Source organism: Coptis chinensis, chromosome 8 (genome assembly GCF_015680905.1).
Source record: "Coptis chinensis isolate HL-2020 chromosome 8, ASM1568090v1, whole genome shotgun sequence".
NCBI lineage: Eukaryota > Viridiplantae > Streptophyta > Magnoliopsida > Ranunculales > Ranunculaceae > Coptis > Coptis chinensis.
In genome coordinates this window covers 69,074,875-69,095,367 of record NC_141463.1, presented here as the reverse complement: position 1 = coordinate 69,095,367, position 20,493 = coordinate 69,074,875, and the positions used below count along the sequence as shown (strand labels likewise).

Genomic DNA, 20,493 nt, shown 5'->3' with positions numbered 1-20,493 from the left:
ATATGACAGTGCTGGTGTTAGGATTTCTGGTATCAAGGCTGCATACATTACACCGTTGCATACTGATTCAGGATTGCAGTTTTTGATAAATTATTTGTCACTTGATTCTGATGATGGTCAAGCACATGTTGATAAGTATGTAAGAGCTTTCTGTATGTATTTGATGGGCGTCTTCTTTTTTCCTTCTGGCCATTTCACGATTAACTTGGGGTATCTAGCCAACTTTGAGCACTTGCATGAGTTAGGCGGTATTGATTTTGGTGGAGCCATATACTGTCATTTGTTGCGTTATTTAGATAGGGCTTCTCGGCAGACTGGTGTTGTTAGTAGTCCCCAAATGGGAGGGTTTGTCATTCTCTTAGAGGTATGGTTTTATGAGTATTTCCGTGCTGCAAATCCTATCCTCATAGAGTATACCGATGAGAGGCCTAGGCTCAGGGCTTGGCACGGACCTCGTAGAGCTCGTCTGACCAGTGAGATCAATCATAACATAACTTCTGTCTGAACCCAGATCGAGCTTAACACACAGGCTTCTATTGTTTGGAGGCCTTGGAGGATATCTGTGCACATCGGCGCGAATGACTGTAGATACGCATTGATGATTTCTTATATGAGGATGGTATTCACTTGTGGGAGTGATATGGAGTGGTATTTAGGGGATAGATGTTACAGACATCTCACACCATGCTTTGGTATCCCCCCTGATCCGCCTACCCATGTATCAGAGGCTAAGGACATGACCTTAGAGCAAGTCATCGAGAGAAACGTGCTTTGGACTTGGCTACAGGCTTCTGACCTAGTTACATTGCAGACTTATGAGCAGTACTATCGTTATTGGTTTAGGGTATCTATTGGTCATTTGCTCCCAACCGTGGGCGTCTGAGGCAACATTCATCTGGTTAGCAATTTGGGTGTCGGGCGTGAATTCAGATTGGCCCGGCCGCCATAGCCGACGCGTCAAGCATGGACACGTACACACATTTGTTCAAATGCGGATCCCCCGGTCGAGTGGCCTTGGGTTTTCAGTTTGAGTGATCCGAGTGGCCAGACGATTTACCAGCCCATTTCTTCTATTGATGACACTCGCGTCGTACAGTTAGAGCCTGAACTTAGACATCTACCTCTAGTAATTATTTTTTTTTTTGGTTTTGGTTTATTTTATTTTTGTTTATTATAAAAATGTCATAAATTATTAATGAATAATTATTTCAGGATGAGCTACGCATGAGATATGAGACATGCATTCGTGTAAATGATGGCTTGCGCTCCTCGGTATTCGCCTATAGTGTTGAGAGAGAGAGACTTCTTTCCCAGGCTCATGTGGATTATGACGATTTAACGCGCCAGTTGATGAGTTCTGTGGCTCAGATTGATCGCACAAGGGTGAGTTCATCACAGTATGGCCAGTCGGAGAGTTCAGCACAAGGACAGTTGAGGAGGAGTTCACGGCAGAGGAGGCGTATGTAGGAAGTGAGGACTTGATGCTTTATAATATTATTTGGTGTATGACGATTATTATTATGTTGTGTGATTTAAAATTGTTCATTTGATCATTTTGATAAGTTCTAATTTACTTCCTTTGATTTAGCAAATGAATTGCAATTTTTATTAATAGAACGACAACTAATACATGGTTGCAAATACATAAAATAAAAATAAATAAATAAAAGACAACTATTACATACTACTAGAGTTACTCTAGTTATCAAGCCAGTCATCATTTTCTTCATCATTGGCTTCTTCGTCGTTGGAAGCTTCATTTGTATTACTTGATCCATCCCTCTTTTCATATTTAGCTATAATTGCACCTTGTTTTAGCTCTAAAACCCTTCGCAAACGAGGATTGACTTTGTCGAGTGACATTGCCAACAACCTAGTCTCATTTTCCTCCTCTCTAACACGGAGTTTTTCTTGCTTCAAAAAGAACTTTTTTTGTGTCTTCTCTTGCTTCAATTTCATCATAGTTTGAAATTGCTCATTTAGAATCTCTTCTTTATTTCTTCGACTTACTTTAAAAGCTTCAAGAAAGTCATCCATATTTTTAGCAGTGGATGCAACATTACCCTCGACAGTAGAAGCAACTTTCTTATTCTTCTCAATATCTTTGCTCTGCTTCCTACCGACCGACCTCTCCAAAAAACCTTCGGTACTGTTAGGATCGTATTCCGAGTGCAGTGAAGGTGAAGGGGTAGAGTAAGGCATTGAAGGGGTTGGGGTTGAGGGTGAAAAATCAAAACCATCAACATCTCCGGATCTTGCTTTCTTCTTTGGTCTTGGAGCAAGCGTTTCGTTGCGTAACTGAGTTCTTTGCCACTTTGGCATATTTTTTACTAGATTATAACAATCTTGCCATATCCATGGTTTCCCAGTAGTAGCCGCATAAGTTGTTGCCGCGTCTGAAAGCTACGTTTATTAAAAAAAAATCAATATCAAGTAGTATATAAAACGAAGTATAAATTAAACGAAGTATAAACGAATCTTACAATGTCTTTACGTCCCCACCCGCTTGGAGGTTGTTCTTCAAGCTTTCTTAGTATAGCATGATATTTGTTGAAGAACGGTAAAATAATCGACCAACGTTGTGAGACTCCTTTCCACTTACGGTTGACGTTAAAACCTTGAATTTGATTCATCCTAGCCATAATTCGTTCCCAATAAACTTGTCCCGATTGATCATTACCTATTATAGGATCTTCTCCAATCTCAATCCACGCTTTAGTAAGAGCAATATTTTCTTCATTTGTCCAACTTTGACCCCTTCCTTGTTTTGGTTGTGACATTGAGAGTGTTGTGTGTGAAAATGAAGAAGGAGATGAGTGTAGATATATGGATGTAGAAATCTGGCCGTTTTTTTTCCCGTTGGAGCATGCGACATTAGCGAAGTGGCGCACGACAGTGCAACTGGCGCGCATGCTGCTGGTCAAAGTAAAAAAAGTTGTGGGGCGACATTTGCAATGTCGCGCCGCATCCACATCCAAATTGCCAAATTTGCGAACAAGAATGCGAACAAACAGGTGATGCGACCACGAATGCGACCACCTAGAGATGGTATTTCGGGAAATTCTGACGCATTTCTTCAAATTTGAAGGATGCAGACCATGAATACGTCCACCTAGAGGTGCTCTTAGTTTTATTGATGGGGTGAAGTACTAAACACAGTTACAAAGACAACTAAGTTCCTAACACTAAAGTAGAAAGTAAAAACTATACATAACATGTGAACCCCAACTAAAAACCTTATCAAAGTCAAGTCCCCAATATTACTTTAGCCCGGCAACAGATCCTTAAACACATAATAATACCATTGGGTTCCTTTCACTTCAAAGATAGTTCCCTGCATAGATATAGTTCCTTGTTTATATAAGACATAATGGTTTATCGTTTTCTAGATTACCTAGATCACCACATAAGGGAGCAAATACCATAAACTATTGCCAAAGTTAGTAGTCCCATTTCTTCTTGGCCATCGTTGCAGCAACCTTTGTATGGAATCAATTTGTGCCAGCAAGGGGAACTCCCTCGTCACTGGTTCCTCCAGCTTTTCCTAGAGTTCCAGTGCATAAGAGCAATACAAAAACAGGGGCATTGACTTGAGTTTATTAACTGCAATGCATAACTTCAAATGACCTGCAACACATACAAAGGACGGTGAAGTCTTATTTTATGGGGGGCAATAGAGATGAAAAATGTGAACTTCAGACATTAGCACACACGATATATAAATACATCATTAGCACACACATATATATATATCCAAAGATATGAGGGACGACCTTCTGTAATTCTTACAGTTCATTTTAAAGGTATACAAACTATAGTTTGAGGCTATAATGTTACAATTTGCCAAGCAGTAACCTCTGGAGACAACAAGTAAAAAGAACATATAGGCTAGCAAAGGAAGTGGTGTCCATGGATAAATTGTAGCATCAATGTATGATATCTGTTCTTACCATTTAATACCACCTCCATACACAGAACTAAGATCCTATCGAAGAAGTTGGTGCAAACAATCAGAAAGATTGGTGGGTGCATTATCTAGAGCGCCACCAATCTTAAATCCCGCTAATATGTCTTATGTGACTAAAGCCATGGGGAGCTAGTTCCCCCACTGGACTTGTATGCTCATTACAGATTGCAGGGAAACCAAAAAAAAAAAAAAGGTTTGTTTTCTCTCACTTGAAAAGTAGTAACTTAGATAGTAAAGTTTCATATAACTTCGATATGTGGCTCCAACATGAGACCTGTCTGGAGGTCATTGAAAAAGCTTGGAATTCTATTGAACATGACCTCCCTGACAGAAATCTTATTAATAAGCTAGATAAGACTAAGAAGGACTTATCTATGTGGAATAAACATGTTTTTGGTAATATTTTTACTAATATCAAAGCTACCCAAGCCAAGCTTGATAAAGTGCTAACTAAGCCTTTCAGCATTGATAATTATAATCAAGCTAAAAGGCTTAAAGATGATCTGCTTGAGTGGTATAACAGAGAGGAGGATTTTTGGAAACAAAAGTCTTCCAACTCTTGGCTCAGAGATGGGGCCAGGAACACAAAATACTTCCACCTCTCTACCATCTATAGAAGAAGAAAGAATACTATTAACAAAATCAGAAATAATGATGGAGTTTGGACTGAAGGTAGGACTGAGGTGGGAATGTCTCTAACACAATACTTCACAGAGATATTCACCTCAGACCACCCTGAGAGGAATGAGCACATCCTTGAGCTGTTCCAACCTTGTGTGACTGAAAAGGAAAATGAGATTCTTACAGCCATCCCAAGTCCTGGGGACATCTGGGATGTGGTTAGAAAGATGGGGAGTCATAAGGCTCCTGGGCCTGATGGTTTCCAAAGCATTTTTTATCAGAAATGCTGGGGAATCATAGGGCATGCAGTGAATGCCTTTGTTCAAGATTTCTTCACCCATGGGACCCTGGTCTGATGAACATAATTGTCTCCCCTTTCCAAGGGGCCTTTATCAAAGGCAGAAGTATAGGTGATTATGTAGGCCTGGCTTGTGAGGTCTTTCACAATATGAAGAACATGAGACATAAGAATGAATGTTGGATGGCTCTCAAGCTTGATATGGCCAAGGCTTATGACAGAGTGGAATGGTCCTTTGTGGATGGTATCTTAGAGAAGTTGGGGTTCAACCAAAAGTGGAGGCAAATGGTACATCAACGTGTATCCACTGTGTCCTTTCAGGTCATGCTAAATGGATCTCCCTTGGATAGATTCATCCCTGAAAGAGGAGTTAGACAAGGGGATCCCATATCCCCTTATCTGTTCATTCTGGTTTCTGAAACCTTATCTAGAATGGTGGCTAGAGCAGAACAAGGGGAGGAGATACATGACATAAAAATTAAAAGAAATTCCCCAGCCCTAACTCACTTGCTGTATGCTGATGATCTCATCCTTTTCACCAAAGCTAGCATGGTTGAAAGTGGAACTCTAAAAAGGATACTGGATGGTTATTGTGAGGCCTCAGGCCAAAACATTAACTATGAGAAATCCAGTATCTTTTTTAGTAGGAATGTCTCCTACAGACAAAAGATCAAAATCAAAAGATTCTGGAAAGTTAGAAACTTTGCCCCGAAAGAGAAATACCTAGGGGTTCCCATTATGTTGACAAGGAAAAAGACAGAGGATTTTGATTATCTGATTGACAAAATAAATAGGAAGATTAGAGGGTGGAAAGCCAAAGTTCTATCACAGGCTGGGAGGACAACCCTCATCCAAGCTGTGATCCAGGCCACCCCTATATATGCCATGTCAACTTATCTGCTCCTTGTGGCTTCCTGTAACAAGATTGACAAGGCATGTCGAGATTTCTGGTGGTCTGGTAAAGACCAATCAAAAGGTGCTCACACCATAGGGTGGGAGCATATCTGCCAACCAAAACACTCTGGTGGCTTGGGGGTTGAAAAGCCGAGATATTAATAAAGCTCACTGGCTAAGCTTTCATGGAAAGCAGCCACGATGTGAATTCCTATGGACAAGAACAATGTTCAAGATATCTATGGTAAGGACTGGATAGGGGATGTTAAAAAACCTCCTGACAAGGCATCCTATTTCTGGAAGGGTATTCACAAAACCTTTAATGAGATAAGTGGTGGCCTCATCTGGGCCATTGGAGATGGAAATTCCATTTCTATTATGAAAGACCCTTGGTTGATATGCAATGGAACCCCCACTACCTTGGAGGAGCTAGGGGTGGAGGTGCCAGCTTGGCAGAATAAAGTGGTCTCTGATCGGTTTTGCGCAGATAAAAGTGGCTGGGATGAGACTAAGATTAGTCAATTCCTAGATCCTATCACTTGCCAAAAGATCCTAGAGGTCAATATCAGGCCACAAGTAGAGGTAGCTGATAGACTGAGATGGCAAAAAGACAGATATGGCAGTTTTACTGTTAGATCAGCTTATCACTTCCTCCACTCTAAGGAAGAGGTGGGACAAAGCTCCAGATGCAATCCCATCACTCTTAGGCACCTATGGAAGACACCTGCCCCAGCACACATACAGCTTTTCCTATGGAAAATGTATATGCAGGTGCTTCCTATGGGAGCCACCCTTGCTGAAAAGCATATGACAGGAGAGTTTACTTGTCCCTTCTGCTCTAAGGAGCTAGAAACTGCAGAGCATATATTTTACAATTGTGAATGGGTACGAACTGTCTGGTTTGGATCTCAACTAGGGATGAAAGTTCACAAGGAGCAATAGCTGTCGGTTAGAGAAAGATTGGATCAGGCAGTGAGGTGGTGTTGTAGTAAAAACAATGAGAGAAAGCTGGCTGGGACACATCTTATGTTCATGCTGCACCAAATTTGGCAAGCTAGGAATGAAATCAAGTTCGAAAACAAAAAGGCTAACCGAGAAGGAATAATCAGGAAGAGCAGAGGGGGAGCTGAAAAATGCTTTTTGGCATACAGAGAAGAATCTACCAATCCTCCACATTTTTCTAATACTAAGTTTATGCAGCTTGAGGAAGATTTCTGTAGTATTCCAAATGATAGCATAATAATTAGGTTTGATGCTTCTTTCTGCAGGAAAACTGGATAGGCTGGAGCAGGAGCTATTGCTACAGATGATGCATGATGTATAGTGGGGGCAGCTGTTAGGCGGTTCAAGGCCTTGGAGGCAGCAGCAGCTGAACTAGAAGGCGCAGAAGTGGCAGCCTTATTGGCAAAGCAGCTGGGACAAAAGGATTTTGTGATGCAAGGGGATAACAGGGAAGTTATTGGAGCTCTACATACAAGCTCTTGCAGATGGGAATGGGAAGGGGTAAAAACATGTATAAACTCTATGCTGTCTGGTAGTAAGTCTTTTGTCTTTAGATGGATTAGTAGGTCTTTCAATGGAGATGCTGATTTACTAGCTGCATGGGCTCGGAGGCAGCTAGGAAGCTCGGATCTCCCTAGTTGTATAGTGAACTCAAACTGCTATCCTGTGTTTGTTTAATTTGGATAATATATAATAGTATGATTTGCATAAAAAAAATGGATCCTTGACAGAGAGTTTACCTCACCCAACATATACCCATGGCCAAGTACTCGAGAAAAGTTGAAGATGTGGCTCGTTTCAAAAGTTACATTAATATATTCATCCAAGAACTCTAATTCACTTTTCATAAACCACCTGAAGAGATTAGACAAAATAAATTTATTAGAATACTTTTCCTATACTAAAATCTAGGGGTGTTTATGGGTCGGTTCTGGGTTAGTTCTTATCGGTTTCGGTTTTGGGTCTATTTTTAGCGGTTTTTATTGGGTTCAGTTCTTTCGGTTTTTTTTTTTTTTTTATATATATTTGAAAACCCGAACCCATATCCATTAATTAAGTCGGTTTTGATTCCGGTTTCAGTTCTTTATCGGGTTATATATTTTTATTGCTAAAATTATTATTTTTAATTATATAACCGATATAAAAGTTAGTTTACGGCGGCTATAACACTTGTCATCGATATTTTTGTCCTCGCATAAGAAGTAATGGTCCTAAATTCAATAATAATATTTGAAAGTTATATAAAAATTTTAAATACATTCTCATACATTATACACATGTATATATTTTAAATCGAACATATATATATTATAATATGCGTAATGCGTCATATATAGAATAAATACCACATGTACTACAATTGTTAGTTAGCATTGCACGTATTCGTTATCTAATATATATACATGTAATATATCAAGCACGTACACGTTCATACATTAGTTAATATAGACAGTGCATTAGTTGATTCATAGTATACGACTATACATATAGACGTAGACACGTAAACATTATTATTAATATTTATAATACATATATTTAATATAATATTATAAAATATGCATTTAATAACACACATTCACTATTATGCTAAATGTTATATATATTTAGTATAATTTTACACCTAACAAATATAGACTATATATAATAATAATGTTTGGGTTTGTCTTTATTTAGTGTAATATAATACTAAATTTTATATATCAAAATCAAACTAATCGGTTCCGATTTCGGTTCAGATACCCATCGGTTTTTTACTATTTAGTTCAAACGGTTTCGGTTTTTTATCTGGTCGGTTATTGAAGACCCATTTTAAATGGGTCTAACATTTTAGGAACCAGACCTGCTATAAATAGTTCCGATTCCGGTTTGGGTTCGGGTAATTGGGTACCCATGCACACCCCTACTAAAATCTAAAAAACCAAGCATAATTATAAGGCTAACGACATTTAATAAGTGTAGTTTAGTGGGGGAAATGGATATTTAATTTTTAGATAATATATGAAATACGCTGAAATGAAAGTTCCTTAAGTAGTTAATATATATATGTGTGTGTGTGTGTGTGTGTGTGTGTGTGTGTGTGTGTCGAGTTTTTGCAATCATCTTTTGCTTAGGTTAAAGGTTTCCAAATGAGCTCAAATTTTGTAGAGATGATCTTTATGGTGTGTAGGTAATACCCACAAAAAATTAGAATTGAATTCATTTTCTAGGTGATGTTTACTAACGCACTTATTTTAATTTAAAATAAATGTATACTTCTAAGATCGGGACTGTATATATATATATCTGTGTGTGTGTGATATGTGATTTCATTGTGCCTGGTGTATTTACTCGACCTTCAAAAACTTGACTAATAGTTCATTTATCCTAGAGAATGTTTCCATGTTTTTGATAGTTCACCTAACCCCACCATTTTCTTAATACAATTTACATGCTTACCAAGCAAAAAAAAAATGCACGTGTTTGTGAAATATCATTGATTAATCTTTTTTCCTTTGTTTTTCTTAAAAAGTTTCATCAGCCATTATGAATCAATTTCATAAGTGAGACATTGTGTTAGTCGTAGATAGGCTCATGGCCTCTATTTCTCACATTCCCCACTCTAAATGTCTTACTAAAAAAACTACCAATACAAATACAAAATCGAGATCCTCACTGGAAAAGATTAACAGAAGTAACACACAAAAGAGGAAAATCAATACTATTATATGCATCTTTTAATAAACGCAAACAATGTGCTCTTATAAACAAAGCATATTAAGGGCAGATGTCCACAGAGAGGGCCAAACTATAATAGGTTCATTACCACCAGTAGCTATGAAGTATGAACAGAGAAGCTATTGCAGCTTCAATTAAGAAGCTCTTCTGTGTGAAAAGAGACTTTTGATACCCATTAATAAATTATTGAGAATAGTAAACAGTAGAAAAATCATAAAAAATGGTGATTTCAAATCACGAAAAATAAAGGAATTAAGTAATTCTTGCAAACAACTATAACAGACACTGGCAAGTAAGTACTTCTTGGTGAAGGCTTGCACTTGTATAGAATAAAGACATATGTAAAAAAAAAAAAAAAAAAAAAAAAAGAGAAGTTATTATTTGCCACTGGTTCTCAAACATTTTCAAATCACCTAAAAATTGTGTAACCAATTAACACCATATAACTCAATGATGTGAATTAGGGTTTCACATTGATAATAGAGTCTTATATTAGTTTCTATGTCATTAGGGAGTACTAGAATTGGGTCTAGTTAGTATATTAAAGTTATTTAGTATAAGGGTATTTTGGGGTTATTATTATTTCCAAATTTAGGGTGTTTTATTTGTTTTCGAAGTTATATTCCTATATAAGGAGTTGTAGGCCGCCTTTGGCCAAGTTAGTTTTTGGATTTGATTGAATTGATTTTAGTTGAGAATTCGTAGAATTCGTTTCTTTGTAATTGCGATTGCATCAAATTGGTATCAGGAGCTAGATTTCAAAGCTTTTATTGCCTTTGAAGGTCATGGTTAATTGTTCTTATCATTGAAGAAGATAAAAGAATTAGTGGAGAAAAAAAATCGCTTCCGCAACTTTATCAAAGGTATATCATTTTTTATTTTTTTAAAGTGGAAATTTTATTGATAATGAGAACGAGTTTTACAAATGATTAGGATCGGACAAGCGTGCAACAAGTTGTGTTGTAAGTCCTTTCTGAATGGCAAATCATATCCTCCTAAATACAAACTCGTTAGAACTAGCTATCATTATGTTAATGTCCATAACTTTCTGCAACCTCTTAAGGAGCTCAACATACTGTTGTGCCAAGAAACCAAAAGTGTCGAAAGTGAACGGAATGAAACAATGCAGCCTTACAAGAATCCTCGTGTTTCTCAATCTTCCCTGCCGCTGCTCTATTAGCTGCTTCTCCCACTTCAAAGACTCCATTCCCAAGCCCTACCAATGGAGAAGCTCCAGTTACATCAAAACATACATGCTTCCCTTCAGACCAACTGTAGATCAATACATCCGCAGACCGAAGTGTCAATCTCCCCTCATTCGGATCAGTGAGAAAATTGACAGGAGCCTCTTTCTTCACTTGTACCCCAGCCCTCCAAAATGCATCGCATAAAATGTCTCTGACATGATCATATCGGTATTTAAAACCTGGAAAGTGTCGACAATGTGCTCCATGGTCCCCTAAAGCGTCCAATCTACTTTTTTTTGCAAACCACCGTCAGAGTACAAAAGAATCATGAGACGGTACCGGAGATTAGAATGATATTCCACCGGTGACATACGTTGTCCATGTCCCTCCATCGGAATAGCAAGTAGAAAATCCTTTGCGTGTTCCGACTGCAAGCATCCCATGACTATATTTTAACGAGCAGATAAATCAAACTCCCTCTCGAGACCAGCAACAATCCTACTGTAGAACACTTCAACCAAAATGTTTTGTGGTTTTGAAGGGACGATAGCATTCACAGCTAGAGAATTGAGGTCAAAATCGGGTAGGCAGAGACTCAATGCACTGCTAGCAACATCAAGAATCTCATCCAAAGGAACTGGACCACAACTCCTAAGAATGTGGTTCTGAAGCTCAGAAGTCTGAAAACGGGATGCCACAAAAGCAAATGTAGAGACATCAATGGCACAATAAATACCTAAACCACCCAGATATAATAAGAGTATCGATAAACGCCATTGCAAATCACCGAAGCCAGGACCATCAGAAACCACAATACCCTGGAGAACACTGCGGAGATGCCGATCAAAAGTCTGAGCTGCCTCTCTGAAAATGGATGGTACACAAGTTTGTAAGAGCGATAACTCACACTGTGGATCTTCCAATGCAGCCAAACGGTCCATCAAAGTCATAGCCTTGTCAATACGCTTGCGAGCAAGACCCATGACTAAAGATGCACCAGTGCTAATTGCACCTCCAAGCAACCTGAGCCCCTGTTGAGGATGGGACAAATATGAAGGAAAGAGACCGAGAGTAGAGCGACGTTGATCTGGTGATGGCCAAAACATCTCAGTTTTAGCCACATTAAGAACTAACCCGTAAGACGGTCATTCTTCCTGAATCATACCCAAAGCTATCGCCACCTGTTATGTATCCCCGATCAGAGTCCCATCATCTAGGTACCAAGCCTATAATAATAACTGGCAACTGAATTGGATCCGTAGAATCAGAGGATACAATGTAACACCAGTGCAAATAGAAGGGGACCCAAAGGGTCGCCTTGCTGGACCCCAGTAGTAGACCATATGTAGCCATCCCCCACATACAGCCTCGCAGGTTGACAATACAAGTACTCAACCCAAAGGGAAATAGTTGGGCATCAGATACGAACCTCTCTCAACATGGTGGTCCAATCAACCATGTTAAAAGCATTCTGAAAATCTACTAGTAGCATAGAAAGAGAGGTATTGTCACCGTTAGCATACACCATACGGTTGACAACATGCAAAATCACCTCTGCTCCACCAGAAACACCCACCCCATACTGGAAATCCTATAAGTACCCAACCACATCTCTGGAAACTCCTTTCATTGCAATCTTGGAGACCAGACGACACCAAACCATGCCCACATCTATAGGACAGATACTATTATTCGGCTTAAGAAGTGGAGTAAGCGGAGTACTCGCTATAATTCCACTAACGGTTATGGACATCGTCCGTGTAACCAAAGATTCACCACAGGGGTCAATGCATCTAGCAAATCAGACGATATAGCTGTTGTAGCACCACTCATGGCATCTAACAAGTGCTGAGCTCAGAGACCATCACGACCATAAGAAGTACCTTTTGGAAACGACCTAATACATGAGAATAGGGTGTCTCTCTCTACCAATAAAGGGGGCTCAACAAAAGAAACAGTTGGTCTCACAAGTGGTTGTTGCATCTGGTGTTTCTCCTCTAATGCTTGAATAGTCTCCGCCAAGTTAGAGGCAACACCTGATGATGACAACACTTTTACCACTGCAGTAAAATGCCCATCAGTAACTTTTTGTAAGCATTGACACACATTCTGAGTGGAAACAGATCTTTGGGGTGGCTGGATTGAAGGAGGCTCTACTGCAGACTCTAAGAGGCGAAACAACAATCCACCAGGCTCGTTCCAGAATCTTTTTTTTTTTTTTTAGAAAAAAGATTTGAATTTTTTATGATTTAAAAAAAACGCGGTATTGTTCACGTATTGCTCATGGTTACTGTTCACCGTGTTCACTGTGAAAATAAAAATTATTCTTATGGCGACGACAATTAGAGAACTTAATGTGAAATTTGAGACATTAGAGAAGAGTGTGAATGATATAATTGAGAAAACATCTGGTTATGATGAGAAATTCATTGCTTTGGATGGAAAAAATTGAGAAATTGAAAGTGGATTTGACGACTTCTCTCAATATAGGTTTTGCCAAGTTACGAGATTTGTTGACGAATGGAAAAGTTGATAATTTGCCTCATTCCATTATTGTGAATCGTTTCCACCAATTGAGCGTGAGTTCAAGCCAAAGGTTGATATTCCAGAGTTTACAGGTATCTTGGAACCTGAGGTTTGCCTTGAGTGGATTGCCACGATAGAGAATATGTTTGCTTATCAAAATATGTCGGAAGATCGCAAGGTGTCTTGGGTTGCTACAAGGCTTCAAGGTTTTGCTTTGATTTGGTGGACATAGTTTCGCCAACAGCGTCTACGCCAAAATTTGGGTCAAGTCACTACATGGGAGCGCATGAAAGAAGCTTTGGTTACTAAGTTTGTGCCTATGAATTATGTGCATGCAACAATTGTACAGGAAGTTGCAAGATTTGAAACAAGAGGATAAGTCTGTGCATGAGTATACCGAGTCCTTTCACCTTCTACAGTCACGTTGCAACCTGCTAAAGAGTGAGGAAGTCTGCATTCGCCGTTATATGCAAGGTCTTAGGGAAGATATTCGTTATGATTTAGTCTATGTTCGGAATAACACCTTGGAGGAAACTTACAATTTTGCTAGTGAGTCTGAGAAGAAAATGAGTTACCTTTCCTCCATGTCATCTTACAAAGCTACGCTCCCATATGACCGAAGAGAATTGTTAAGTGCTACAACTGTGGTCGAGAAGGTCATGTTCAAGCAAATTGTCCTAAGAAGCCGGTTCTGACTACTGATATGGAGACGTCTCAACTTAAGATGAAAGAAGAACTGCAAGGATACACATTTGAGGGAATTCCTACTCCAGCAGATACAAGGTTCCCTATATATGCTTATGGCACATGTTTCACCTATTGCAGAGTCTACATGTGGTATTATATTTCAACAGAGTGCTACTTTATATAATCTACTGGCTTCTAAAACTTGTCCTGCTCATGTGGTTTTGGATAATGGAAGTAGTATTTCTTTGATTTCTCACCGCATGATTGACACACTTGGTTTGACTACTATGGTACATCATTGACCTAGGAAGGTGCATTCTTTCAGAGTTGGAGATTTTGAGGAACTGGCAGAGACAGTTCGAGTTGGTGTTCGCATAGGAGATTTTAGTGACTATGTTCTTTGTCATGTGAGTAGTTTTGATGCCTATAACTTGGTTTTAGGCACCACTTGGTAGTATAGTGTCCGAGTTGTTTATTGTGCATGGGAGCAAACCTATTGTATTTCTTAGGGTCGACGTGTCTTTACACTACATAATTAGCCATTGCAAAAGATGTCGGCCGTCTCATCATATTGTGCTTGCTAAGTCTGGGAAGGATGTTTATCTGTCACCTCATCGTCGTTGTGATTGGAGATCTAAGGAGACTTTTAACTTGTCAGAGTTGAGTTCTTCAAGTGGGGGAGTATAATGTGAATTAGGGTTTCACATTGATAATTGAATTCTATATTAGTTTCTATGTCATTAGGGAGTACTAGAATTGGGTATAGTTAGTATTTTGATGTTATTTAGTATAATGGTATTTTGGGGTTATTATTAATTCCGAAATTAGGGTGTTTTATTTGCTTCAGAAGTTGTATTCTTATATAAGGAGTTGTAGGCCTTTGGCCAAGTTAGTTTTTGGATTGAATTGAATTGATTTTAGTTAAGAATTCTTAGAATTCGTTTCTTTGCAATTACGATTGCATCACTCAATTAGTTAAGCACTTACCACTATGACAGATAACTATAAATCAGGAATAATTTTAGTTTTGTAAGATAAACTTAAGATCATGTTAATGCTAAACTCATTGTTAGCCTGAAAACACATAAAATAGGAATCCCATATAGTATAATACACACCCTAAGAATTAGCCAATTAGGTATATGAAAACAAACAGAGTCATAATTAGAAATATAAAAACATCAATAAGCTGCTTAAACTTGTTTCACCAAAGCCACTTCAAATTACCCCATCTCTGCCACTTGAATTTAAACATTAGGATACCCTCTAAAGCAAATCGTTCTCCCCCACATTCATTCTATATCATGAAAATCCAATTTAACCTATTTTAACTTAAACGCTACGTAGTCTATTAAGCCGAAGCTCAGAAGAAGGTAGACCTTAAAACTTAAACAAACAATGTGTTTCATATTGCAAGTATAACATCTTATACACAACTTTTGGTGTAATAGAAAATCATGGATATTTTTTAGTGGGTTAGCGACTTTGACGTTGATTTTTTGGGCAACTAAAATATTATGATCATCCACCCAGATAAGGGGGCAAATATAAGAAACCAATTCATTAAAACTAGGGATTTGGCCTCTCTAAGGTGCATGCGCGTGCCATAAACATCCTCAAATGTTGCTCCAATTGTCTAGCCCTCCAATAATCTCAAACCATCTATGAGTTGGTTATTCTCTAATGCAATGACAAGCATCTCAATAAAACATTTGGTTCATAGATCCAACACTTACGAGAGAATCATCATAAGACATCTAACAGGGAATGCACTAACAATGTACGTACTGACTTCCCTAAACCAATCGTTAAGTCCCTCAACCCTATCTTGAACTATTATTTATCATCACTAATAGGTATGCTACGAAAAAGGGAGTTGTAAATGCTCTAAACCAAGCACTAAAATGAATTAGGAACATGAACATGATAGACTATAAGTCCTGAAGTCTATCCTTCTCTCGTTACACTGAAAATAATGACGAAATGGAAGTCTATAACAATATATATGAGACATTTTTATCAGCAAAGTGACACCTCTCTAAATAGTCGGTCGATGTCTTTGAAGTAGACCCCCTTCTCGTTCTATTAGTGTACTTAAGATTCATGGGAGAAGCTCAGTAATTGTCCTCTGTTAGTAGCCCCCTTCCCCGCTCGCTTGTGGCCATTATCGGAATTAAGTCCGAGTTGGTCCCCAAAAAAAGAAGGAAGAAAGAAAATGAATCATAATTTGTTTTTGAAAGGGATTAAGGGTGTAAAAACATATTATGTAGCCCTGCCTAGTGCCTGCCATATTCGCCATGCAATGCCTATACTATTTGTCAACATTAATCTAACTATATGATAAATTTGGAATAGTTGGAAAAAAAAATAGTTGGAATTTGAACATAATACATCATTCAATGCAAATTAAACGGACAATCCAATCACTGAAAACGTCAAAAACCAAAACTTCAATTTTGAGCCGTTTTAATTAGAGGTAATACCATATATTGCAATCAAATTTTCATCCTATTAAACAGTTTTCTAAACCATCAGTGTAGAATTCATTTTTACATATCTCGTATTTGTGCTCGGGGTTGTACCCATTCTCCCTCTTGTTCCGCTTTACAATAGGCAACACCCTAATAGAATATACCATAAGGTCGACAATCATTTCCCCATTTAACACATCCTTTAACCAACAAACAATAATAAAACATTAAAATCCTCCCTAAAAATTCATAAAAGAAGGATTGAGTTGTCTATATCTAGTTGCTACTCACCAAGCACCGTAGAGATGAAGTCTCACAAAAAGTGAGTCGATCACTATATATTAGAATATGTCCTAAATGTAAAGTCCCACATTTCTATAAGTGTGGACATCCATATCTAGTAGTTTCTATTCTCATGTTTTGGGTTACTTCACACCCAAGGTAGGTTAGTATAAATATGTAACTCTGGGTAGAGAGCTCAAACCTCTGAACTCTAACCCTAATCAATCTCTCAATCAATCAATCTCTATTCTTCTCCATTGTTCTTCTTCTTGGTTTCTCTCAATATATCAATGGCACAACTCTCATAGCATCACCACTAACATGGAATTTAACATGGTATCAGAGCATCAGGTTCAAATCAAAGTTTAGTGGTATGCTAGGAAAGGAATCTCTCAAAATCAATATCCAAAAAAAAAATTCAAATTCAAAATCAATTCTTTTTCAATTTTCAATATTCAATTCAAGTTTCAATCTTTCTCTTTCTCATAAGAAGAAGTTATTCTGTCTCCGTCTTCCACAATCTCTCTGTCTTAGTATTGATAAGAGGGGCACAACCTCTCTGTATCTCGCAGTCTCTGAAGTTAGTATTCGTCAAGGCGCGCACGCGCTCAAAATTACTTTGTCAAGGGGCACACACGCTCATAATTGCCTTCGTCAAGGTGCACACGTGCTCAAGATTGCCTTAGTCAAGGGGTGCATGCACTCTAGAGTATATCGCGAAGAATTATCTTTCCTCTGTTTCTGGTACTGTACACGGTATTATTCATCATCGTACTGTTCATCAGTAATGTTCACAGTACTATTCATCATACTATTCACTGATACTATTGATTATACTGTTCACCGGTACTGTTCATCGCACTGTTCACTGATACTGTTCACAAAATTCAACCGACAAGTTCTAATATGAGGGCATGCGCCCCTTCTCAAAGGCAACTCAGAGGGCACACACCCCACACTTCAGGTACTCAGGTCCAATTTTTCGTATTCTTCAGTAGTTTCTCCTCATCTTAACTAATATGATTTGGTAGAATTCCTGATTATTGGTTGGTTGATAAGTTATTTCTTTTATAAGGGTTTGACTCCCTTTCATGTCATGGTTTTGGGTCCTATGGTGTTTCACCGGCTTTATGTTTTAGCTTTCTTATTGAAGAGCTTATTATATGTTGCTGTCGTTGATGGTTCAACTTTTTAGGTTTTGATTACTTTTATGCCGCAGTGGTGCCAAGTACGTACTCAGGTGTTTCATTGACTCTTACAATCTCTTGTTGAGCTCTTTGGTTGAAAATCACAAGCTTTCTATTCATCTCTCAGGTTACAGTCACATCATCACTGCATTATTCATATTCATCTCTCAGGTTACAATCACATCATCACTGCCCTATTCAGTTTTCATCAATCTCTCAAGTTACAGTCACATCATCATTGCACTATTCAGATTCATCTCTTAAGTTGCAGTCATCAAACAGGTGTTCTATTTCCAATTTGTGCCTGTGGTAACTTCAGTATTCAGGTTAGGCCATTCTCTACACCAACAATTTTACTTTCCAGAACTTCTCGTCTCAACAGTTGTTTGAGTTCTTCAACTAAAGGCAATTTTATGCGAAAAGGAGAGCTATATTCTTATCTTTTCTTTCTACCATTCAAGCTGTAATTTGCATAGTTTGCGGCATTACAGCTTGAGGGGGAGTATTAGAATATGTCCTAAATGTAAAGTCCCGCATTTCTATAAGTGTGGACATCTATATCTATTAGTTTCTATTCTCATGTTTAAGATTACTTCACACCCAAGGTAGGTTAGTATAAATATGTAACTCTGGGTAGAGAACTCAAATCTCTAAACTCTAACCCAAATCAATCTCTCAATCAATCAATCTCTATTCTTCTCTATTGTTCTTTTTCTTGGTTTCTCTCAATATATCAATGTCACAACTCTCCTAGCATCACCACTAACATGGAATTTAACACTATATGTGAAACTTGCATGCTATCAAATTAACTAATTAACTGAGTTGAGTAGGAAGCGTCTTATACAAAGAGTTGGAACTAAAGTCTAGTAAAAATGCATAGTCCTACTATCATAGAAGAGAAAGGCAAACAAAGATTAAGTGTTGTAGAATAAAAAACTCATAACCGTTAATTTGTTTTCCAAAGTTATGCAACATAATCTACTTGAGCATATAGCAACGACGCCCCATAAAGTATTTCAAACGGCTTATGAGGCAACATGTTAAACAACATCAAACGGACTCTAGGTTTATGCCATCAGAAAACAACAATTCATAAAACCAAAATAACAAATTAATTAATTAGATGACTGAAAAGTAAAAAAGAGGACAATGAGAGGCTTGAATACCTGGTGGTGAAGAAAAGGTTGAGCAATGGCTGATTAGTATTATTTTGACTGTTTGCAAAAGAGGTGGGGAGAAAGGTTTTCGTGTATTTATGGCAATTAAAATCATTTATGAGTAAGAAATATAGTGTACAATTCAATATATTGGGTGTATTTGGTTTGGTCTGAATGTGTTTTTCATTCTTTAACTAGGGTATAAATGGAAGTAAAAACTGAAATGACGAAATAGTCCACTTCAAAGGCAAAATGAACAATTGTTTTTTAATATTTGACCAAGGGCCCAAAAAGACTGGTTCAATTGAAGAGGCTATATTAATTATAGTGTACTTTAGTAACAGAGATGAGTGGTAAGAGGTAGGAGCTAAGGACTTTGACCATGGGCGATTGCTAGATTTTGTTTCGGTAGGTCATTTTACAGTGAACTGTGCAAGTGTGCAGCACTAATCACATGCTGCCATGTAGCTGCACCCTTCAACCCGGGGTACTCATAATTGTCATAAACATATCAATCCAAAATGGACGTTGCTTAGTGGTTTGACGGAACAATCATTTTGCATTCAAATTAAAATAGAACATAATTCAATTCAAAAAGAGTGTTGCTTTGGAAATAATGGTGCAAAATCCATCTTGCATTGTGAATGCAGAGTTGCCGGGAACGAATGGCATTCCTAGGGTGGAACTAGGGATGTGCAAACGGGTATCTGGCCGAACCCGACTTTTCGGGTTTTGAATGGTATCGGATTATCCAAACCCGGACCGGTTCTCAGTGGGTCGGAGTCAGGTATTTTGTTAAAAGGTGTGACCAAACCCTATTCTAACCCTATATTTTGGATACCCATTGGGTTTGGATTCGGGTTTCGGATAGGATAAAACCCGGTATAAATGAAGAAAGAAGACAATAAGAAACTTTATTTGAAATATATATCTACATTTTATTCTTTCTTCGGCTATCCACCAATCCTTCAAACAAAATAAAACTTATAATGAACTTGGAAGTAATTATCACTTATACTTGGACATAATTATTTGATATGATTTAAAAATAGATAGACTCGGAATGAACTATAGACACATGATCACGTGCTTACTGAAAAAAATAGAAATCCCGACATAAATTTTTCCATAATCCAATATATTAAATAATTCATTATTGTAAACATGAATGAGATCATAATCCAAATATTTATCTATCTCATTCTTTTATATGAGATTAGTAGTATGCAATTGAAACCGGATTTGCAGTTTGATTTCGGTCCGGGTTTGGTTTCGGGGTTTTTAGCCCTTTTAACAGATTTAGAGCTAAATTATCGGGTCGGGCTCGGATCGGTTCGGGTTTAGAGAGTGTGACCAAACCCTACTCTATGTATTTTGGCCTGGGTTCGAGTTTGGGTTTTGTCGAGTTCGGACAGGGTTCGGTGCGGGCTTTTTGTTCGGGTTTTGGACGGATTTCAAACAAGATAGACATCCATAAGTGGAACACTTGCAACCAT

At 38.1% G+C, this 20,493-nt stretch overlaps 1 long non-coding RNA gene across 1 annotated transcript; it reads right to left on the bottom strand.

The window, feature by feature from the left end:
• Positions 1-3,243: 3,243 nt before the first annotated feature.
• On the bottom strand, positions 3,244-19,082 carry LOC147482671 (uncharacterized). Its single transcript, XR_015203481.1, has 3 exons — positions 19,007-19,082; positions 7,523-7,637; positions 3,244-3,627 (listed from the first exon to the last, which is right to left on the bottom strand). It is a non-coding gene; the product is annotated as an uncharacterized LOC147482671 (long non-coding RNA).
• Positions 19,083-20,493: the final 1,411 nt, after the last annotated feature.